We start from the raw sequence: 25,137 nt of genomic DNA on the forward strand, positions 1-25,137 counted from the left end.
TTTTTAGCTAAATGAATCACCCCCTAAGTTTTCAGTGACTTGTGAAAAGGCAAAGAGACTTAAGACGCTCCAATTGTGGTCAGAGAAGACAGTTTACAGTTTGTTACGATCATTGTATTTGACACATGCCTCACCCTCAAATAGGGCTGTAAAGGGTTAAGGGATCTGTATGCTTAGAGCATGCTTAGTTGTGTGTCTTAGTTGTACTTGTGTAATAGTTGAGCAGTGTCTGAGACACCCAAGAAGGAGTACTTTCCAGTGTCGGAATTGAGGTGAATTTCTTTTCCTTTACAAAGCCGACGAGTGCTAATGGAGAGTGCCAAACAATGTAGGGTTATCCAGCAAAAACCTGAACATTGGCTCTGCTTTGAAATGTGATTCGACAAGATTTTTATTTTTATTCTATTATATTCTACTATCATGACGAAATTCAGACTCGGCAGTGCAGTGCAGGGAGAAGCATAGCCACCAATTAATATCACAGTTAACGTGAATTACAGATGCACCTTGTCAAACTAGCTAGCACTAGCTGGTCACTTGATGCTTGCTATGCTTGCCCCGCCAGGCCTCGCTCCTCTCTAGCTCCCACCTCTTGTTTAAATATGGTCACTTCCTGCTCCAAAAAACCAAGATAGCGATGACTAAAATGCCAAACTTGAGGCTTCAAAGTTAGACTGTTACTGTTTGTAGGATGTATAGATGAGGAGGCAGCAGCTCCAATAGTGCTGACTTGAGAGCAAATTTGCAAGTGTGTGGGAAAACGAGTGACTAAGCCTGTAAAAGTCCCATTAGAGGCTCAGGCCTGTAGAAAAGCACAAGGTACTTTGTCAACAGTGATTGTTTTCATGTTTGACTGCTGGGTTCTTTTTTAGGTCAGGCTCTGCAGCATTTAATGATGAAGTCAAGGAAAGAAAGCGATAATAGAGTATTTCTACAAAGCTGGAGGGTAACCGAGAGAATTAATGGATGCCCTCAAAAAGACGAATGCCTGTAATCTAGGAACCTGGTGGAGTAAAAACCAAAGAAGAATCCATATTCAGTTTTCTTAGATGCTAAACTGTCATTTTATGTTGAAAGATCTCTGGAGAATTTGATTTTCTATATCAAAACTGAGATTCCTGTCATGTTTTCAGTGCACACTGGATATTAAAATTGTTTCATACAACAGACATTTTTTAAAGCAATAATACAGTGACAACATGGCATGAGTCAGACACTGAGCCAAACCCTTTTAACAGAAACATGTTTGTTTTAGCAACAGAACGGAGGTGTTATTAGATTATAATTAAGACAGTGAAAACAGTCCATAAAGCAGACTCCATCTTCACAAGTCACAGTACACCTTCACGGCATTGTAGCTAATTGTCTGTGTCTTTGGGTGGAGTGCCAAAGCAAACATTATCAGCTCTAAATAGCAGCAAAATGTGCAAGTGCATACTGGCTCACTCTCTATACTTATGTGAGAAACACACAGACACACGCACACGCACACACACACACACGCACACACACACTCACTCCCTTTTATTTCTAGTTTGTTTTTCTTTACGAATTATCACCAGGTCTGTATTTTTGTCGTTCACTCATCACAATGTACTTTGTATTGAAGATGATAAAATCACTGGAGGAAAAGCTTCCAATGATAACACATAAAATAACTTAATGATAACTGCCAATGCTTCTAAATTATCTTAATCACTTAGGTACATGGAGGGGTTAGAAAATTACTGCTTTTCAGTGCATTGTCCTACAAGTACTGTAATAAAAGCTTGTGAGTGATTCTCTAGTTCATGCTTCTAACTGATTTATGCATTCTTCACTGATTTAGGGGCGTGAAAGAGAGAAAATTAATGTGTGTGTGTGTGTGTGTGTGTGTGTGTGTGTGTGTGTGTGTGTGTGTGTGTGTGTGTGTGTGTGTGTGTGTGTGTGTGTGTGTGTGCAGTATAAGGATCTCTTAAAGAGCGTAATTGGGTGCTTCCATCAAGTCTTAGTTTTTCATCAGCTCGTCAGTTGCAGAACAATAACACTAGAGACAAGTTAGAGCATGGGTCTCTTCAGAGAAAGAAACATTATTCAGAATTACACCACCACACACACAGAGGGAGTGATGCAAAGTCCTTTCCCAGACCTCTTCAAGACACCAGCAGAAGACTGCAAACATTGCATTGTGAGTTGAGATTGATTTCCCATGAGCACAAAATACAGTAGATGTATTCCCTCTAATGTGGTCGGTTCAGCTGAATTATAACACTGGTTGACATCATTCATTTCCTCTGTCCCTGGCCTCATATCAGGCTCTAGTGCTGCTGACAGAGCTTGATTGAGAGGGAGAAACTGAGAGAGTTTGTTTGTTTGTGTTTGTGTGTGTGTGTGTGTGTGTGTGTGTGTGCGTGTGTGTGTGTGTGTGTGTGTGTGTGTGTGTGTGTGTGTGTGTGTCTGTGTGTGTGTGTGTGCGATTGTGTGCGATTGTGTGCGCTTTTTTGGTAACTCATGTGAGGATTGAAAAGGCCTTGAGAGAGAAAAGGAATGAGAGCAATCGCACAATCATTTGTTTCTTGTGAGTGGGGATGTACACACTTTTAGGTGCTCTGTGTTTGTGTGTCGAGCGGTTATGTTTTCCAGCAGCAACTTTCTGTGTCCAGGATCAGACTAGTATGCTAATGTCTCACTTTGAATGAATGGACCCTATAGAGTGATGAAAGGGGAGCCAAAGATGAATACCAAACAAGTGGTGGGGTGAATTAAAAAATACTCTTGAACTCTTTGCTTTCAACCAAATGCTCTTTGCAATTTTCTGATTTAACTCACAACTGTGTCTCATTTTGTTTTACATATTACAAATGATTGTTTTATGCAAATCTCCTCCAAAATCTCCTCTCCAAAATGTAAATGTATCATGATTTTGTAATGTATTGTATTACCCTCTTTATTCATGAAGAGGTAAAAAGGGGAAAACATTGCTAAAAAGAAATGCCTTGTTTTAACCTTGATTTTGTAGATGTTTTAATTATTTTTTAATCAATTAAATCCTTCAGTTTCTCTAAAAACATACTACACACCAGATATAAAGATGTTATTGTTTGATCGGTTTCATTCAAAACTCCAAGGACGCAGCAGAAAGTTTAATTATTGTACAATAATGTACTAACTGACAGCTGATACTAATCGCAATATTTTTAGACTTGAACATTTTATAAAATGTTCTTAAATGATAGATGTTTTTTGTTTCCCTTCCAATTGAGACTGTATCAGCATTACTAAATTGATGCAGTGATTTTGCCTTGTCACAGCTGACATTCCTAAACAGAAGAAGAAGAAGAAGAGATGGTTTCTTAAATTCCCTCACTGGATACATTCTGCATTCAAGAAATAAAGCTGTTAGTTTTGGGCTGTTTGAGTCGTCTTATGACTGGCAATGTTTACCGAGTTACTGAAATCACTCAACGTAACGTAAGGGAACAACAACAACATGCCGCACAAGAGAGCGCAGGCTATTGTCTGTCAGTTTGTGTGTGTGCTTGTGTTGGAAGGGGCTGAAGATCATTAACGCAGAGAGGTCCCAGGGTCAGATCGTTATAAATATCGTTAAGCCGAGGGGCAACAAGAGCCTACGTGCATATCTGTGTGTGTGTGTGTGTGTGTGTGTGTGTGTGTGTGTGTGTGTGTGTGTGCGCGTGTGTGTGTGTGTGTGTGTGTGTGTATGAGAAAGAGAGGTGGCAAAGGGTCCATAGGGAGTGACTTGGTAAAAGGGGGATGAAAAGATGTATGAGGGAGAGAGAGAGACAGACAGGAGAGGTGAAGGTATAAGTGGGGTCAGGTCACGACCCAACACTGTTAATAGACATGGAACCGATGTTTAAACTGGTGGAGACTGGAGCTCCTCGCAGTCTGATGGGGAGAGACGCGGGTTAACAGTCAATAAAATACATTGCCTTTGCTTACAACGTTCAAGTCATGACTGAGAGGTGGGTGGCAGGAGGATGAGCACTAAAAACGGCAATCATGTTGTTGTTGTTTTGAAGTCTATTTGTCTTTTAAATAATAGGTTAAGGCGTTAGATGTGTTGTGACGTTAAATGTTAAGGACATTCAGTGGACTGAATGTGGTGAAGATTAAGAGGGTTTCTATAAATTATGGATTTTGTGGGAAAGATGAATCATTTCAAAACCTTCAGCTGCTTCTTTAGCTTATTTTGCACCCGCCCAGGACTAATTTGCAACCACATGCATCTTTTCTACTTTGCATTGGCCTTTAATTGAATCGCACCATCTAACAACTTTTAATGATAATACTACAATTTTACTATTACCAATAAGAATGATGTCCAAAACTATGAAAATAACATCGAAGCTGCATGAAACTGCAATTTCCCATTTACGTATCATGAAAGCATGGAATTACTCATCACGTGGCACCATTGAAACGAGCCTTTCAAGGACTGTCACTACTGTGGTTGCGATAATTTATATATTGTAAGATTCTTTTTCGGGCATTTTATTCCTTTTATTGATTGTCAAGTGGAGAGAGATAGGAAATGTGGTGAAAGAGAGGAGGGTAATGGCATGCAGCCAGCCAGGAATGGAGCCAGGGACTCGCTGCTCAGGCCATTTGTGCTCATGTGGTATGCACCATAACCACCCGGCTATCGTCTCGCCCTGTTGGTGCAATTCTTGAACACGTTTGCGACCTGAAAAAACAAATGGCCCTGTGTCTGGTTGAACAGCTGTTTCTGTCAGAGGAGGATGGACAATACTGTCGTCTAATCAGAGTACAGCGACATTGTTAAATGAACGACCTCAAGACCACACGGCCTGCTTCATTAGAGGTTTATGTTGAGTGCTGAAAAGTAAGCAGATGTGTTTCGTCAACATACAGTAGTTATACAACCTTGTCAAGGTCCCTCCACTTTGATTGCCATGGGGATAATAGAAACTTGAGTGTGAAAACACAGGTGTTCAAATGTTTGGACAGTTGTTGTTACTGTGTTTCTGACTCATAGAAGAGAAATGGGTGCTGGGAATAAAATCAGCTGTTTATAGAAATCCAGAGACATTACAGGAAAATGATAGGATGGTAGCGCTTAACGAGAACTACAGATACAACAACAATGATTGTGAGTCACACACAGTGTTACACGGCTACGTCCACGTGTACAGGCAATTTCTTTAGCTCTTTAAGTTGCTGTTGTGACACCGGTGTTGCTGTGGGAGCCCGAGGGTTTGGGGATCTGGATTGGAGCAGGAGTTTTATGGCAGGAGCCTACACTGGAGCTGAGTTAAAACGATGACTGTGAGTGACTATATTGATCGCTCTAAGGCTCTCTGGGTACACCTCAGACAAACTGAAGCCATTTACTGCTGCATGTTGCCCAGGGCGATGGATGTAGAGAGGCTATTATGGGATTTAAGGACATCAGGGCCTGTCAGTCAGTCTGTTAAAACAGCTTGGTTGTCTTGTGCCCAGAAAGGAACAGCGGGAGCAGTTGTTAGCAGATAACAGTGGATTTCATGACTTGAGATTACTGTATTGGTGGTAGTCAGTCATGTCAGAGTGAAAGATTGTTTGAAATATGGGGTTCGGATACACTTCAGAGGTGGTGATGGACAGCCTAGATATCAGGTACAAGCTGACAAAAACAAGAAATTGAACAGGCAAGCGTTCAGGTCTGTAGTTGTGGCCATTTGGTACATTTACCACAACCATTTTGGCTCTAGCTGCTGACTGACAATTTCACAGACGCAAATCAAGAAACTTTGACTGTCATGTAATAATTTGCCTCTTGATCAAGAACGGCAAGACATTCCTTCATGTAAACCCTCTAATTATGTCTCTGATGGACGTTTTACACAAGCTGTCAATGGAGCAGTCACTCAGGCTTCAGGGCAAACACAGGACTGCTGCCACTGTTGACCCCAAAGGTCTTGGTGACCCCTTAAGCCCATCACAATACGTACAAACACACACTCAGAGATGACTGGTAACCTGAACTCCGTGGTCTCTAAACTGTGCTGTCACCCAGCCGAACACAGGAAGTAATCTATCGATTCAGGAGGGAGGGGGATGGAGCGATGCAGAGGAGGAGAGACAGCAGAAAGGAGAGAAGAGAAAAGCGTAAAGAGCTGCAGATTCACTGAGTGGCTGGCTGACAGATGGGGGGGATAAATAGAGTTTTAAAAAGACGCAGTGGAAGAAGAAAAATGCAAATGAGATTTTGGATTTTTAAAGCCTGATTTCTTTTTACGCTAATCAGCTTCTCTCTCAGAGCAATAAGGTTCTACATGAACACACAGTTTTCTGCTGAAGCTACAACAGTTTGGGTTGTATCGCATGAGAGATTTCTGTGTTTTGTTACTCTCACTGGTTTGAAGTGAGGCAGAGGTCAGCTGGAAAAGGGTGATGTCACATGTCCATGCACCAATCAGGATTTAGTTTAATCTAAAATGTGATGACAGTTGGGGGGTTGTTTGTTTATGTTTCCAGGCCACTGTCAATCAAACCACACCCACACAGCCCTGATAACTCAGATTAGTAGTGTTGATGACAAATAATAAAGCATGTTTTTACCAAACTTTAGCTTTGATCATTGCCTATTTAGTCATCAGAAAGTAAAAAAAAAAAGTCTCTGCACACCTGAATATGTGTCGGAGGAAAGAACAACTTGAATACAATTGAGAAAACTGCACACTATGTATCGCTTACTGCTGATATATTTATTAATTTACAACATATTGCTCTGGGCTTTATTGTCCACTTCATATTTTTGCATTAAGATTAATGTGATCCGTTATCATATTTGTGTTGGCAGATAATAATTGGTTACTGTTATCGGCCTTAAAATTCTGTATTGTGCATCTCCGAGAATATTTAATGTTTTCAGTCAGGGGCCTTACAGGTTTCCCCAGAGCTTTTGGAAACATTTTCATGGGATTAAAACATGATAAAATAATGACAAATGGAAAGGACTTATCCAAGAGCATTCTTCACATTTGTTAGAGGTGCAATTATTTCTTTAGTCTATGAAACTTAAAAAAATAGTGACAAAATGCCAATCATGACTTCTCATGATCCCAAGGTGATGTCTTTGTTTTGTTTAGCCAACAGTCCAAAAAAACAAACAAATATTCAGTTTTCAATAGTATAAAACCAAGAAATGCAGCAAATCCTCACATCTGAGAAGCGAGAAGCAAAGCATATTTGGCATTTGTTTCTATTAATTGCATTTACAACTATGAACAGCTATATTTTATTATACAATAGTTGAGCAGTGTGATTTACCTACCACTGTAAATTGCATGTATGTACTGACAAATGGCAGGTTTTGATAGTAAATAGCTTTGAAATAAATGTCTAAATGTTTTCAGAGAAAGTCATAAGGTGTTGCGTAAAAGTTATATATACAGCAAACTATTTAAGAGGAACAATGGAACTACAAAAAGGATATATTATGAGGCGTGAATAGAGGGAGAAGGCTTAACAAAGACGAAAAAGGGCAGAGAAATAGTGGGATTGATACAGTAGACGGGTCGAATTTCCTCTACGCTGCAGTTTGGTAAATGTCCGTATGAATGTCCCTGTACAAGCCAAAAATCCTCCTCCTCTCTGGCTTAAAACAGAGGCCTATCACTTTCCCCTTTTCTCTGTACCAACCACTGGTAAAAATAGACATTTCCTCTCCTCTCTCTGTCTCCCTGCGTCACGTATCTCTTTCCTCATCTCCATGCATGTGTCTACCACCTCGCTTGCTTTCGTCAGCTTGTTTTTCCCCCCACATCCTCCTCTCTTCCTCTCTCTCTTTCTTCCTTGTAGCCCCCTCAGTCTGATCTTTTCAATTTTTAATATTCAACCCACATTCACCTTCTCATATGACACACTGGAAGACCAATTCCTCCTACTGAATAGACTCGGAGGTGGTCAGAGATGTGAAAATGAAGATGCAGGGAGGGAGGTGAAAGGAGTTAAAGTGAGAAAAAGTGTGTTGTGTTTCCGGTTCTGTAATATCGGGCATATGTTCAATATGGAGGAAATTGCCTCAAATAATTATTAAGTACCCACATTATAACAGAATCACATCTCAACCTTTGTTTTTCAACTGAAATGACCAAACTCGTCTTTAACCTGTTAAAAACTTCTAAATTAATGATAAATAATAAATAAATTCTTAGAAATCTTAGATGTCAATATTCTTAATCTATTCAACCCACTGTGATGGGTTCAGTCACAAAGTACCTCAGTATACATTTAATGTACTTCAGTTAAATATTTCCATTATATTTTACTTTACTTCTGACTCTACTGCATTTATTTGATCGCTACAGTTTCTTTGCCGATTCAAATTTTACAAGATGATATTATACAATGTGACACGTTGTTACAGATTAAACTACCCAACAGTTAAAACCTGCTCCGCTATGGTAGTAAAATAATGCTTTTTTGTGAAATAAAATATTTTTTGGTTATTAATATAAGACGTTTACTAGGGAAATGTTGTTATTATACCTAATATGAAATAGGCTATTAATAGTAACTAATAGCTGTCAAATAAAGTTGAGGATTAAAAAGAGAAATATTTCCCTCTGAAATGTAGTGGAGTGCTATATAGTACTGTAGCATCAAAGGGAAATAAGTTAAGTACACATACTGTATCTCAAATGTGTGCTTCAGTACAGTGCTTTAGTAAACAAGCTTTGTTAGATTCCACAACTGTCTGTAATCTACAGTATAATCTGACACGTATTCCCACATCACACAGCACTTGGCCAGGTGTGCAGAGATGAGAAAGCAATCAGGATTTAAACTTCTCTCTGTAGGTTTCTCTTTTCCTTCTTTGCACAACTATTTCTGTCCCTTTTTATGTGAACAAACTGTGCACAGATATCCCCATATTCAAACGATTATCGCACTTTACCCCTGTCACCTTTGAGTGCGACCACCAGGATTAACTATGAACACTGTTTCCTTCCAATGTGATCAGAATACAAATTGTACAAAGTTGTTCCTTTCACGCACGACCCAACCTTACTACTCTTTCTGCATACTATTGATACCTAAAACACATTTTGATAATATACTTTAATACTTCTAAGTAGCAAATTTTGTGCAGGACATTGACATTCATGCAGGTGAATATTGTTTATTTTAAGTCAGTGAAGGATCTGGTACTTTCTCCACCACTGCTCTGAACCCATTAGTACTTATTGTTCAAGCTTTACCCATCCATATATATTAAAACTCATAAACTCCATAAGTAAAAAAAAAAAAAAGGTTTCTCCTGTAATTAGACTGGGACAGTGGGACTGTCCTTAATTGTAAGGACAGTCCCACTGTCCCAGTCAGTAAAAAAGGAAAAGCCTTGATGACTTGAAACATTGTTGCTGCCTACAGTTTACAGACAGAGTCAAAGAGACGGGAAAGGAAAAGACGATTTACAGAAAAGAGGAAGTACAATAAAAGAGGATTTGGATGTGGCATTGATTTCAAAGCCAGAATGGTAAAAGATGTATCCGGTTTCATGTATTATGTTTGACTGAGCCTTTTGTTCTGATACATAGAGAAACACTCAGTACAAAATATGCACCGACACACTGACGCACATCTAAAAGCTCTTGAACTTTCAGATGAAAAAGACACATTTACACACGAGGGACACCAATAAATGATTTCTTTTATTGAAAAGAAAACACACCTTTCTTTCTTCTGAAGAAGAAAATATCGTTTTCAAATTAGCCTTTTAAGTAATTATACAGAACGGACTTTTGAACGCAGCTTTAATGCCACAACAACAGTTTATTGAAGAGGATCAAAGCCAAAAAGTCCTTGTCACTCGAGCTGTTTTTTCTGTTCAGCTTTGCCTTTATGCTGAATATCATGATTTTACATGTTTTTTGCATCCTGACCATAGAGAGGTATAACATTCACCATTGTGCAATTACTTAGATTTATTGTATAAAATAATAATGTTGCTTTAGGAACTGTGCTGCAGATAGGTGACATACCATTGTTGATGGAGACACATGAAACATTAGGAATGATAATGTGTGCCACTAACACATGAAGGTAAAACAGGCACAAAACAATAGTATTGTGTATCAGAATGTACAAAGGAAATAAAAAAATGACACATACAATAAAGATAAATCATAAAATAACATTCACTTCCATTTCAAAACCTATTATACTGTACTGTTATATTTCCCAGTGTTAGCATTTTGTAAATTGTTTAGCTCAACATCTTTAACAATCCCAAGAAAATCTAAAATATGCAATTTACAATGGTCAAACATAAAATATGTACAATTATGTGCAAAAAAATCAAAGCAATGTAACTCTAAAATGAGCCTAGTATCCTTTTTACAATAGCAACACTAATGGGTTTAATGGACAATAACTTATAGCTTCTGAATGTCAATGTACTCTATTTAGTTAAATCCTACTGAGGAATCTTGGGTAACCAAATCCTAAAGTTAATGAATGAAAGTTGCCTGAAATACGAGAAAATACTGGACTAAAGTTAGCTTAAAATACTGGACCAAAGTTAGCTTAAAATATGGACCAAATATTTTTCATGTGCAGTCGCTCCCACTGGAGCAAACCCTCACTTAACTTGAATCAGCCTCATGCTTCTTTTTGTTCCTTTTTTATAAAAGAATAGTTTGACATTTTGGGAAATATTACTTAATTGCTTTCTGGCGAAGAGTAAGATGAGAAGATCAATACCACTCTCATGTCTGTGCTTTGAATATGCTGCCAGTTAGCTTAGCTTAGCACACAAACTGGAAACAGCTAGCCTGGCTCTGTCGAACAGTAACACAACCCGAACATGTTTTATCTTTTTGTATCTTTGGTTTTTCACCAAAGTTTGAACTTTTACTTTAAGTCTGGACACGACAGACGTTATGTTTTTTTTTTTTACTGTTTTTACAGTAGGTATTTAAGCTAATGTTCAGTCCATTCTGTATTTTCATCAGTGAAGTTTAAATACTTGTCATGTCACATTTGGTAGTTGTTTATCCAAGTAACTGTTCTACCGATATAATCCGCTTTGCACTAAACAGTAATGAATACAAAACAAAAGCATGTCTGCAAATTATCAAATTGTAATATATGTACTATACTTTGATGTAAAAAAAAACCCATAGCTACAGTTTAAATACTCGTAGCAACAGACAAAAAGTTACATTCATGTTGCTGATGAAGCTACAATTTTTAAATATTTCTGAAACAGACTCATAATGTGTGTGATGGAAGTTTTCCCTCCATATACACAATCTTTCTTTCTTTCTCAGTCTATCATTCTTATAAACACACACACACTGATGCGTACATAAACGCAGCCTTATTAATACCACAGACACACACAAAAAGCACTCACACTTCCCAATCTCCCCACTCCATTCACTTTGACTTTCATTATTACTTGCTTTAGGGCTATTTTAATTAATTTTATTTACCTTTTGTTTTTATTTATTCATTGTGTTGCATTTTTTATATAGTCTTCACACGATGGGTTTTGAAAAGAAAATGTCTTTTGGTTTCTGATGCCTAATTAGCACTTGTCAGTTTGATTATTTTTCCCTTTTTGTAAGCCCCAAAGGGATTGTAATGTGGGGTTGAATCTAATTATGAGCATACTAATCTTTTTTGAATTAATACACCAGTGAACTAAACCAACAAATTAAACTGACTGTGAAGGTTTAACCAATCAAATGTTCCCTTCACATATTTGATTCAATCAATGTCTCACTGCAAAGGCTTCACAACGCTTTGGGAGTATATCTGTTAGTGTTATAGCAAAGTGTTGCACTAATTTATAAAATAAAAACCACCACCGTAACAGGTGTAGTTTCACCGTCACTTTCAAAAACACTCTCAACATTAAAGAAATGTACCTTTAAACTGAAGTATATGTAAAGTATTAACACTAAGTGCACTTCGAACAGCTAACGTACCACAGTATGATCAATGAACATCACTTGGAATGTGAATTTTTATACATAAGTGAAAGTCCAACCATGTTTTTAATGGATGCAGAGGCTACTTAAGTGCACACTTAATGTAAGATAATGTGAATTAAATACATAAATCATCTGAAGACATAATATGGTGTTTTATTTAGTTTTTTTCCAGATTAAGTTTTCTGACCAGTTTTTCTGTCTGGGGTTTGGGATAAACAAGGTTGAACTCTATTAAACTGTGACTCACTTAAAGGCCTCTTCACCCCCACCTGCAGAAAGGGTGAAGTGTGTGTGTGTGTGTGTGTGTGTGTGTGTGTGTGTGTGTGTGTGTGTGTGTGTGTGTGTGTGTGTGTGTGTGTGTGTGGCGGGGGGGGGTTGTGGGGGTGTGGCTGTGTCCTCCCATATACTGACTTGACATTTGAACAGATGGTAGACAGTAAAATGCTACCTACATGTGCGTATGTGATGCTCTTAAGCACTTGACATGTGCATGCAATTATTAATTAATGTCTGCAATCATGAATATAAGCATTTACCTGTCTCCATAATGTAACTGAGATGTGCAGCATTGTATCTATTCATGTATCTAAAATGAACATGTGTGAGCAACAAGGACACATTGAAGAAAGTGCATTAAAGCTGCCTTCACATGATAGGAAATGTTCTCTGCGCTCACCGTGAGGTCGGGCGCAGAGCCTTGCAGTGAAGGCAGATAGTTAGTTTTGTTTCTATGGTTACCTCCCCTGCTTGCCTGTGCAGCTTCATACAGCTGTTATCTAAATGATTGTGCTTTGAAAGGTCAGCAGTAATCGAGGTCAAAGTTGAAATAATTTGAACTTTGAGCGCGGTGCTCGGTGCTCGGCGGCAATTTTGAGTGGTGCGCCACGCCTAGGGTAGCGCTTCTGCCTAGTCCTGAGGCACCGCTCGCACCATAGGAAAAACGGCAGCTTATGTGCAGTATAAATGTTCCTGGGTCTTTATGTGTGCACATGTGTACGATTATAGACAGATGTGCATGTATGACTGCATCTGTCTCTCAGAGAGGAAAGGTGGGTGGAAGGCAACGGATGATTAATTTAACAGAGAGACCTCAATTTATGATCTAGTGTGTGAGTATTGGAAACTAATGAGGTGCGTCTTCCCTCGTGAGTTACGGACAAGGCAACTAACATCTTATACATCCTGTACTGGAAAAATATTTAACCCAAAAAACACTACCAACATTGTTTGATTTATAGAGCCACTGCCTTTCCACTAAAACAGAGCTGGAGGAGGGGGAGGAACACGGATCTGTCTCGTGGAGGATGTGCTGGATGTTTTGACAGGTGTGGTGAATACCTGCAAAACTAGTTTGACGGTTATGCCGCAGTTTGAGAGCACAGTTCCCAAACAGTCAGGTAGCTTTGCCACTCTTGGTATTAACAGTCTGTAAAAAAGACTTTCAGAAACCTTTCAGATGCCCAACTCATCACATAGTTTTCCTTTTTTAGCATTTATTGTACGCAAGAGCGAGGCAATTGGAAGTGTAGCTATTTTCTCTAAAATGCGCTCCCATATCTCTGATCACTTTTATTCCTTGTTCTTACTGTGACTTGCAGCAGCGCCGGCTACACTAACAGGAAGCTGCTGCCAAATTTAAACAAAATCCCTTTTTTCTTGCTCTTCAAAGCCTCTTTTTCTTCCCCAGTCTGCAAAGAGGTTTTGGTTACTCAGTTTAATGAGCCTTAAAACTTCTTCAAACTGTTCTGCTCTATTCTCTCAGTTCGGCAGGATCACCAAGAGCAAGTAAAGAGATCGTATGCCTTTAGAGTTTGGATTTGGTGTTATTATACAGGGTAATAAAGGGTCTAAACAAGGAAGTTGGTCTGAGTTAAAACAAGACCCTAAAAGCAGCATTGTTTACAAAGTGTGTAGTGTGCACCAAGAAATATTAAGCTGGGTATATCAGCACAAATGGGCAGTGTGTCTACACTAAAGGGCTGAGTGTTATAGAGGTGGGAGGCATGTGTGTGTGTTTGAGGAGAATGTAGGTTAATGGCTGTCTCTGTCCCTCTGATGTGAATAATTCATCCAATGGGAAGCTTTCATGTGTCTCTGATTGGGTGATCAGGCTGCTGCATCCCAGGGCTCTACCTGCTTCTTCTACCTTTAGAAGTTGATAATGGACACCCTCCATCTTACACTGTAAGTCTGTGTGTGTGTGTGTGTGTGTGTGTGTGTGTGTGTGTGTGTGTGTGTGTGTGTGTGTGTGCGCGTGTGAGTGTGTGTGCATGTGTGTGTTTGCACAACCCTGTAACCCCCTACCTCTCCCTTCATTTTTTATATATAGTTTTTTGTTTTGTTGGTTGGATATGGCTAAATAACACACTCTCGCACACACCAATACAGACAAACACAAGCAATCTTTCTTTCAGTCTCCTGTGTGTCCGTCTCCATTAGCGTGAGACCAACTCCACTGGGATGTTCTGAAACAACGCACAGCCTGAAGGGAAACACAAAAAACATAAACAATAACAAAAAACAAAACAACAGTAACAAAAGAAAACAACATAAATGTAAAATAAATTAAATAATAATGATGATGATGATGATTATGATGATGATAATAATAATAATAATAATAATAATAATAATAATAATAATAATAATAATAATAATAATAATAACAACAACAAACAGATTTTGCAAGAGAGGCTTATAAAAGTAACTGCTAGTGTGAGTACCACAAAGACTTTAGCTGCTTAGTATTTGTTATAAAAGTTGTTTCTGTAATGTTGTACGGTAGGGTGGACAAAGAACACAAGGCTTTTGCAACATTAAAATAACATATCATTTAGTCATTTCATTTAGGTTTTACGCCAATATGTCAAATGGAGCTGTATGTTAATATCCTTGTGTTGTTTTTCCACCCTATATGTGCACGTACTGTGAGTGAAGAATCTTCTAGGTTAATACATCTAGTATTAGAGCAGAAAGGGTTTAGTAAATTAGCCTAATGTTATTCACAGCAGAGCGGCACCAGACTTCTTGTAGTCAGTATACCTGGCAATACAATAGAGTACTTATGATATCTAGAAATATTGGCTCATACATTTGTGGCTAAACATGCACAGGGGATACTATTTTTCAATAGTTTCAATTCATCAATTGCAGAAGTGCAATTAGCCTTGTAGTGCAACAATTGAACACACAAACCGGCACTCAGGTGTTGCAAAAAGGACAAATGGTAGGAAACAAACGGACAATCAACAACAGACCGAACCTCCCGTCATCGACAGATTAACCAATCAATCAAGTAGGGTTGTAGCAATTTGAGAAAACACAAACTACAGAGTGTAATCTCTAAAAAAGATTGTGGCCTCAGTTAATATTGGAGTCAATGGGGCAGTTGGATGGCACTTTGAGGCTCACAGATCAAAATGTGTAAGTCTGTTTGCTTAGATAGCTACATTGTCTGAAAGAGGACAATATTTTCTACATCAATGTATGAAAGAATTTTACTTGTGGAAGTAAGAGGAAGTTGAAGATAGATTTTTAAGAACATTTTATAAGCTATACTCCACGCGTACGAGGTCACCCACTGTGAACAATCTGTTCATTCATTTGAATGGGGTAAAGATTCCCACAATTCAATTAAATGTTTCTGAAAGTATGAAGGATACAAACACTAAAAGAAAGTCAGAGAACGTCCTCAATGCACTGAACATTTTGAAGTTCAAATGAAGTTGAACGGTGTAGAAATCATGCAAACATGCTCACAATGCTAACATGCTGAGAAGGTATAATGTTTACCATTTTCTTCAGCTTAGCTTAGCCGTGTTAGCGCGCTAACATTTGCTAATTTGCGCTAAACACAAAGAGATTTTAAAGTCATAAACCAATGTCTGGACGAAATGTTGAGCTACTGGTGGTGCTGGAAACACTCCATCATCTCTGTGTGTTATAATATTGAAAATATGTATTTATCAATTATGCAGTAAAGGTCATAGCCAGTATACAGATCAACAACAGAGCAGCTTCCCACTGAAGTGTTTATTTGATTATTATTTTAAACTCACACTAGGGATTAAGTGACCTTTAACCAAAACCTGAACAATAAACTTATTGATCCTACACACATCTGAACTTCACTTTATAGCCCTCGACCTTTCCACTGCACCCAAATGAATGGAAACACTTACATCTACTTATGTTGCTACCTCGTACTACAGAACACAATGGGCTGCTTTACATATCCAACTTTTTGTCACACCTGTGCCTGCAAAGCCACACATGTATAAAAGATAATCAGCCTCATGTTTCTTTGGAAAAAGTACAGGCTGATACCACCACCTGGCATGTCACCGTGCCAGCCAAACATAACACCCGTATCTGTTTTGGAGGATTATGTGTACATTACCAACCTGTCCGTTTACGACATAGAGTCAGTCAAAAATTATTACAACCTCTCCGCTGGATATGGTATAAAGCTTTAAATGCAATCCAAATATCTGAGAGAAAATGAGAAATGTAATCAAAAAACCTGTTGTCAAAGTTTGTGTGTGCGAGGCAACTGTTGAAAGGTATGAGTGAGTCATGTCTCGCAAAGCACCAAACAGATGAGAGGAGAGAGATATGGATGAAGTGAAAAAAAGGGAATAAAAATTCCATGTGTGACACAGCAGGGGTCTCAGTTACATTTGTTTTGATTTCCACCTGCAGTGCTAAAAATGCCTAGCTAGATTTTAAAAAACATTACTTCTAATCACTTATTGTTTGGCCCACTGTGTTTTAGAGGGGATGTATGCCAACTCATGCAGCTATTTAGATTTTAACATTAGGCTAGTTTAACAGTGGAGGTAAATTCTTGTAGTTGTGGCGTATCCCTCCCAGGAGAGGAAACGGTCAAAGAGTTTAAGCAGTCCTAAGAAACTCTATTGCACAAAATGCCGGTTTAATCAGAGATACGTACGTTCCTCAAGAGAAATGCTTACTCTATATTATACTTAAATGAAGAACGCAACTTGTTTCGGTCCTAGCCGGGCGGAGCAGTGCGGATATTTGGCAGGTTTTTTTTTTTACATGAAAGAAATGACAGAAATACAAGATATAGAGCATTATGAATAAGGGATGAAAACCTACATCAGATTGTGCAAAACCCTTGTTTATGTCCAATGACAATTACAAGTAATCTTCAACTATTTCAATAATGAATTGATCTTTACAGGTTTCAAACATTCCTGGTTCCAATGTGAACATTTCTCTTACTGTATGTACTATACATTACTGTAAACTGAATATCTTTAGGGTTGACTGGACACAATTAAGAAATTGTCATAGACCAAACGATGAACTAATTAAAAAAATAAAATAAAACGTTAGTTGCTGCCCTAATGATGATGTTTGTTTTACACATTTCATGTTAATTATTACTCGCTTTCGACAACATTTGTGCACAACAGCAACTGTAGGATTAAAGTAAGGACAACATCAAAATAATTAACTCCAGTGTACCTCATGTAGCTCCTATCCAAAAACTAATGAGGGCCAGGGGTTAGGAGAGTCTGGGATGGAGGTGATACTCATCCTCTATTAGATCTCTGTTTGCTTATTGAAACTGAAAAACAACACTAATGAATAAACAAACAATACTGAGGGATACATCCAGATTGTGTTTAATCGTACGGTAGCTGCTTGTTATTTCCTGTCCCAAAACAATATCTGCACTGCTGCTGCAGGTTTTAGGAAGAAGGATGTGTAATTAGGGAGCTTGTGCAGTGGAAATAAAGTCAGACCAGGAAAGTAATGGCTGAGACGTCAGGACAGGAATGTAAAGGAGAAAACCATTCCAGGAAGCTGACACTTTATGATAAAGGACAGGGTGAGGCGAGCCAAGAACAACAACCTGCTTTCCCCCTTAAGCTGCGATTGTCGTTTCTGTTTTGTGGAAAATTGAGAGACAAATGTTGCAATTTGCAGGAAAAAACTCAACAAACTTGTCTCCAACACTCAATTTACTACCACTGAGCAGTGACCACAAGGACAAAACATTATTTCCCCCTCAAGGAAAGTTTCTTGAGATTCACATAGTGACCTATTAACAATCCAACAGAGACAATTTGTGCCTTAATTTGTACCTTGACTCTACAATGAGTCAGCTGAATACTTAAGTGTGCAGTGAAAGTTTAGTGGATTAACAATCCCAGGACACAGCAGAGGAATGTTACATCAAAGGGGTTTATTGGTATCGCAGAAGGTTTCCATGTGATGGTTTATGCATTTAGCAAAGCCAGAACTGGGTCAGGTAGCAACTTCTTAACTGTAAAAAATATCTTTATCGGTCCAGAAAAGTTTAAGCTTTAAACTAAAAAAAGTCAGTAAAATGTCACTAAGTAACAATGAATAGCAAAATGACCTCAATCCAACTCTCTGAGGACCAAACTGAAGAGAAGCAGGAAGTGATAATGGCTGTAGCACTGGCACAGAGCATCACCAGGGAGATAAAGTGTTTGTCACTGATTGCAGATCATTAGACAAATATTGAATATGATGACTACCAGTAATTGTTTCTTAACTTGTCCAATTGCTTTCTGTATCTTTTTTCTTTTTTAAGTTGGAGGTTTAATAATGAAAAGAAGCTATAGTTCCTACAGATCTGGCCTGATATGGATGTAAATATCCTCAAATTAAACCTGAAAGTCAGCAATTGTACTGTTTTTATCATCGTACATTCTGGAGGAATAAGCCAACACAAAGCCCTAACAGTGTAACCACTAACAATGTAAATATATGAAATACTGGTGTGTTATGGGGTGTGTTGTTGTGTCAGACATGAAATCAAATCAAATGTACAGTTGCATTTGTCACAGTGTGTGCAGACATGTTTTCCTTCATACGTCTATTTATAGACCTGCACCTGTTCGTTTCTACTCTCTCTCATCGTTTATACCAGCAGCTGCTGTTAAATATTTCAAAAGAAATACATTTTGGCATTTCATATGTCACGTTTTTGATGCTCATTATCTCAAAGCAACACACCACTCAAACTCAAAGTTACAATTTCAACCTCAAAAATTCACATCAATGTCATGTTTGGCTGCCAATCACTGTCAGTCCTTGTAGGAGAAGGGAAAATGTTTTCATCCTATGACTCACTTTATAAACGGAGCCAATAAATAGTGCAGAAGATCTCTCAGTTCGAGGCAGCATGCTGCAGTGATGCACTCGGGCTTTACGATTTGACGTCTTTCCTCTGCTCCCATCTCAGTCTGCTGACTTTTGTCGGTCCCAGGTCATGTGTCCGTGTGCGTTTGTGGGTGCGTGTGTGTCTAAAAGTAGTGATTCACTCGTCTCCCAGACTCAGCTAGTGATAATGATTTAGTTTTGGAGGAGCGCAGGTTGGCAATGACGCAGGTTGCCATGGCAACAGCATGCAATGGGCAACGGAAGTCGTCCATGTCACGCTACAGACGCTCTGACACACACACACACACACACACACACACACACACACACACACACACACACACACACACACACACATGCAGACGCACACATGCCACATGGCTCCATGCACTACAGGATCCAACATCTCAAATGTGTCAATTTGCTGATTTTCTAAATATCTTTCAAAACAAGCAACTAAAGAAAACATTACGTTACGTTGGGCTTCGGGAATATTTTCAGACATTTCATAAATCAAATAATGAATTGATTAATCAAGGAAATAATGAAAAACAATAATTGACAATGAAAATAATTTCTTGTAGCGGCTCTAATTTGCACATATCTGTACTTTATCCAATATAGACTTTACAAATCCATTTGTGTGATAAGACTAATTTAACGTCGTTTTTATACTGTTTTTTATGCTCTGACTTATTTCTATGAAACTTATGAGCACATCTCTGGTAAACACAAGATTAAAAGTGGCACTTTTACATAATTCTCTGCGGGGAAATGCAGTTTTACAGATCTGTCGATTAAATAAAGTTGGAGGACAGCCCTACTCATACACACATATACAAACACATATTTCTCCCCATTGTTTTGACTGTATTCTACGCACCATCTGTCATAATCATCATTTTCTCAGGACATACGTTTGCTTTTCTGTACAGTTCAGCTTCAGACTGCTTCTTGCGTGGTTGTGAGTATTATTCATCAGTTGTCTTATGTCAGCTAAGAAACCCGTGGACAGCTCAGCAGAAGGGTAGGTCTTGGCACTGGGCCATGGACTGGTCTTTAACAAACACAGTAATAAATCCAAGCGGCTGCTCTCTGAAGCTGCTAACAGCTAGCATCAGGACGGTGTTGTTGTTCTCTGTCACAGACATGTACAAAGTAAAGGCTTGCTTTCTACAGTTCACATGTTCTTTCATTGTTTCCTTTGTTTCTCCTTTTTCTCCATCCTTCACACACACACACACCAAGATTCACCCTCTCGCTCACAGACAATCATGTCTCACTGTCTTCCAGTAAGTGCAGTGAATTTCCTATTTGAATCCTTTTCACTCAAATGTAATTTAATTTTCACAAAAACTTATGACAATAAAATCAGCGGTCTTATTAAACAAGAATTATACTGTATATCAGAAATGTAGTGGTACCACTATCATGATTTAATTTACAAAGATTTTCTACAGAGTTAAATACAAGCATTTCCTCAAATAAACTTCACAAACATTTCCTCGAATAAACTAATATACAAATGGACATAACTCTAATTTGGAGGTAGATTTAATGTCTGAATTTGATTAGCTTGGGCCACATTCACTCAGACCCAGTATATGTCTATTTTTCATTCCATTGAGGAAATGAATAATTGCCCATAACCACTAAATGAGGAACACTAGCGTAGAGACTTTAACCACTTAACTTTCTTGTTCTTGCTGTACATTTCCCCGTTGTGGAACTGATTAAGGATTTCTGATTCTTATTCCGAAACAAAGATACTCACCTTTCAATAATCCTGCCACTCGGATACTTCTACAACAACAACAAATCTCAACATCCTTAATACAGTCTGTAATATATTATCTTTAAACTTTAATGTGGATTCTACCGTTCTTTAGAGTCCAATGACAGAAACAGTGTTTATTGCCCAATGATTGAACTCACATTTTGGAGAACAATACTATAAAATCAGTGGAAAACTGATAAGTAATTTAATTAAGAAAACGGACGCAAAAGAACAAATAAGCACACAAATATTCAATATAGTAGATACTTAAAAATAGCAATTATTATTACAACAAACTTTGCACGATTTGCTGTTATTGTTAGCGTTGAATAATTTTCTACTTCAACATCACTTTGACAAATTCTGTAATTATTGTTATCAATACTCATCAACTTGATCTCCTGTCGAACAGGAAGTCCACGATCTTGGATCATGGTCACGTAAATATCTCGTCTCTAAATCATTCTGTGAGATATATTAATCAACGTACACACAAACATGGCTTTGGTCAGAGTAACATCTGTCTGTTTAATCAGCATGTTCTCAGGAATACAGAGTACAGACTGGGGTTTAAGAACCAGTAATAAATCTGGAGCTTCGAGCGCATGAACTGCAATATAAAGAAGATTTGGTCTCGAGTAAGACTTTGCAAGACATTATACAGTTATGAACATGTACTTATGTATGAAGAAAAATACAAAAAGGACTCTGACTGACAAACACACATACACACACTTTTTCACACGTCTTTGTATTTCTCACATTGTTTTCCTCTTTCGCTTGCATCCATTTTTTGTTTTTATCCCCTCTTCACACATCTACTTTTACCCACACCACCGCCCATCACCCATTTCCCCTCCCCTACACACACACACACACACACACACACACACACACACACACACACACACACACACACACACACACACACTCACACTTGGCATTAGGCAGCCGGAGGCATCCTGGCTCAGTCTGGACAGGCAAACGATCAATTGATCAATCAATAAACCTATCTGTTATAGTGCTGCTCCCAATCGCTCAGGACTGCTTGTCTCTCTCTCTCCCCTCCCTCTCCTCCCTCTCTCTCTCCCTCTCTCTCTCTACCCCCCTCCTCTCCCTCTCTCTCCCTCTCTCTCCCCCCTCCCTCTCCCTCTCCCCCTCCCTCTCCCTCTCCCTCTCCCCCCTCCTTCCCTGCTGTGCAGAAAATGCTCTACAAATACACAACATAAAAGTAGCCAGACACGGTAAACGGTATTGGCAAGCATCTTTGCCAACTCCCATACATATTCAGCAAAACTGGGGACTGTGTGTGTGTGTGTGTGTGTGTGTGTGTGTGTGTGTGTGTGTGTGTGTGTGTGTGTGTGTGTGTGTGTGTGTGTGTGTGTCTCTCTTGGTTGCTTGAGTATCTGCCTGAGTGCAGCAGGACTAGGTGTTGATCGATATCTAAAGCCTCATTAACATAGACCCTATCATACAGACATTCACTGTTCTGCCAAGAAAAAGCCACATTGATGCAGCATGCAGTGGCAGCAGTGACATTTTCTGAGCAACCAGCGGGACCTTGAACAACAACACACTGTCATACTGTCGGAGGGAAGAAGATCACACTGACATGAAGTACATATACACACAGTACACATTTCTGCATACACAAATACCAGTGTGGAGTCACATGACTTGTCTCCGTTCTGATGATTTGAATTTGATGACTTGAGAAACTCGACTGTGATTCTTAACACCAGAGACTTGTGACTTCTCTTGGACTTTAGCCTTTTGATGCTGAACTTTTTACTGCACTACATTCATACAAATACCTTTTTACTGTCATTGTACATTCAGCGTGCTGTACCAAGCTACATAGAAATAATAAAGAAGAAGTATACAAATTTTAAGAATAAATATGAGTGGTATTATTATTTTATTAATAATACATTCTTATCCTCATCTCCTTTTTCAGGTTAATCTACGAGTCATAACCAAAAATTAGGCAGCCACTCAAAAGTGCAGTGTGTCTGCCTTTGCATACATTACATTTTGTTACAAATGTTTAAAGCTGAAGACAAATAGATTCAGACACACCTGATTATTATCATTTAAAATGTTATATAATGCATTTAAAAGTAATGAAAGTGTAACAATCCAAAATGGCATTACATTTGGTGAAAGCACGTAATGACTTGTTTATGACTTTATGCTCTTGACTTTATGGCCAAGACTTCAATGACTTTTCCCCCTGTGACACAAACAATCAAATGTTCTCATACACAGTTTGAGTGTCTCTTCAGTACGTTTTACTGTGAGGGCTTTGCAGGGTATTTTCTGTTTCTTCACAACCATTAAAGCTCCGTTGTACTTTGTGTGTGATCAGGCATATACATTTCAAGGCTTCGCCTGCCTCGTGTATACTATGTGGTAACCGATGCTCTTCATGTAAACATTGGCAGAACCTGTTTGTGTCTCTGAGAAAATTTAATTTCAAAGATTTTCATGTTATTATTTCTCTTCTCAGAGATGAAATCCTTTTCTTTGTTTGGTGGATCGCTGAGTTAAGTGGTGTTTAGAGGAAATTGTGGTACCAATGATATTAGCTGTGCTGCCAAGAGAATATCAGGATACACTTAAGAAACAGCTGAGTTTCTTTTCTCATAAAATACTTTTCAATAAATTAAATATGAGCCCTCATTTTGTGTCAAATTATGTTGATGTTTATGTAGCAATTACATGACAGTCAAGCCATTCTTTCTAGTTTGATCAATGCTCAACCATCTGAAAATAACATTAAAAGAAAATGATTTCCATTAATATATTACAGCTGCCGCCAGAAAGCCTTACATCCCAGACTTTGGTTTCTGTAGTGTCCTAAATATGTAGATACATATGTAGTTGGCATGTGCTGAGTAAGCTTCATGACCCCCTGGTTTCCTCATATTCCCATTAAAAATCCATTTATGTTTTCTGATATGCGGGGGGGGGTTGTCAATGGGAAAATGAAACGAGGTCACACTAAACATTTCAAAGTGCTTCCTTTTTGAAGTGGAGAATAATCAAATTTAAAAAGCCATAGTATTTCAAAATGGAAACTAATTTGAACGACACAGCCGCTGTAATAATTTCCATCTGTTCCCTGTACAAATTGTACGTATACAAAATGTCCTGTTCCCACACTGCATTCCCAGTATCAACTATCTAATTTGTCACTGTCTCCGACTGTTTGTAAAGGTCGGGCTTATCAATACAAGACAGGAAATGATGTGCGGCTGCACAATGAACTCCCTGACGTGAAGACGAGAGACAGACACTAACTGATGGTCACTATGACCATGTTCTCTGACCACCAACACTTTCCCTTTTCAAAATAAACCATTAAGGCCTTTGATTGTTCTCTCTGTCTGATTTCACACATGGGTGCTTTCACATCCTCTGAAAAATAAACGAAAATCATCATTAAAGCTAATAATATTTCCATTTCCAGTTCAATTTATTCAGAACAAAACACCTGCCAAGTTTTTCCAGTTTTTTTTTTAACATAAAGCAAAGACACTTACGCTTTATTCATTGTTAAACTCATGTTCTAGGCCTGAAACATTTCTATAGTGCCTGTTTAATAGATTTAGCAAGTTTTTTCACAATTAAGACACTTAAGAGAAATAGATGGTAGACACCATTAAACACCATTTTAGAGGATTTATCTGCAATTTCAGAAAAAATATCCCGAAAACAAGCAGAAGATATATGTCTGTCAGCAGTCAGAACAAATCTTGAGTATCAACAAAGGCACCCGGGTCTTTACGTTATAATAAACACTGATGTTTTGTGTTTTTCTAACTAAAATCAAAGTCCAATCAAAACCTGAATTTAAATACATAATGTATTATATGTCCAGTCCAACACGCCAGAAATCAATGTGAAAAAGCACAAAGAACAATAACTTATAAAGTGCAATGTGTACAAAAAGAAAAGCTGCAGACAAGGTCTTCAGGCAACAATTCACTTCAGAAAAGAACACTTTCCATTTTCAGAGCTCTTCAAACAATCACTGCCCTCAGGATCTGCCATAGGCATTTAGGCTTTTCTTCCCCCTGCTCTCAACACAAAGATCTGCAAGCAAACAAAACTGTTCCTTGAAAAACATGATGCAGAACAGAAAGTGAAATAAAATACAGCACCAGGGCCTCCTTGTCTATCCATCTATCCATGCATTTGTGTTCTATACCCGGGTCTAGTGCCTATTTCAGCTTGTAGTCA

At 38.4% G+C, this 25,137-nt stretch overlaps 1 protein-coding gene across 2 annotated transcripts in view; it reads right to left on the reverse strand.

Moving 5' to 3' along the window:
- The window catches only part of ntrk2a (neurotrophic tyrosine kinase, receptor, type 2a), a 72,852-nt gene that overhangs the window by 22,972 nt on the left and 24,743 nt on the right, over window positions 1-25,137 (reverse strand). The gene's annotated exons all lie outside the window — the stretch shown is intronic.

The sequence above is a fragment of the Cottoperca gobio genome, chromosome 9 (assembly GCF_900634415.1).
Source record: "Cottoperca gobio chromosome 9, fCotGob3.1, whole genome shotgun sequence".
Classification (NCBI taxonomy): domain Eukaryota; kingdom Metazoa; phylum Chordata; class Actinopteri; order Perciformes; family Bovichtidae; genus Cottoperca; species Cottoperca gobio.